Here is a 439-nt window from a genome sequence, read left to right as displayed (position 1 = left end):
GGCGTGGCTGATGCCACTGGACTTTATTAATTCATTTCTCCTCATCAGGAACCAAAACAGGCACCGGAGCCAGGGTGAAGCCTGGTGGTGAAGCTGCATTAATGAGCTGTGCTGGCAGAGCACCCAGCGAAGAGGGAGGGCTGGGGAGTCACCATGGCTCAGAACCAGCCTGTGCCACGACAGAAGCTGAAACATCCCTGATCCTCCTCCCTCTCAGCTTCCCTTGCCTCTCAAATAGTTTGCCCCTTCCTGGAGGAGTCAGAAGTAAAAATAAACTAAAAGGCCAACAAAAACAGAGGAATGTAGCAGCTTCTCCCTGCTGGCACAGGGATGTGCCTGGAAGAAGATCCATTTTTCCCCCACTGGGATGGATCCTGACAGCTRAAGGGCAGGGGTGAAGCAGGGCTGGTTTGGGGTCAGGCAGAGGGTGCAGCCCCCA

Source organism: Malurus melanocephalus, unplaced genomic scaffold, assembly GCF_030028575.1.
Source record: "Malurus melanocephalus ecotype Western Australia unplaced genomic scaffold, MMel_1.1 scaffold_212, whole genome shotgun sequence".
NCBI classification, from domain to species: domain Eukaryota; kingdom Metazoa; phylum Chordata; class Aves; order Passeriformes; family Maluridae; genus Malurus; species Malurus melanocephalus.
This window is presented reverse-complemented; position numbering follows the sequence as displayed.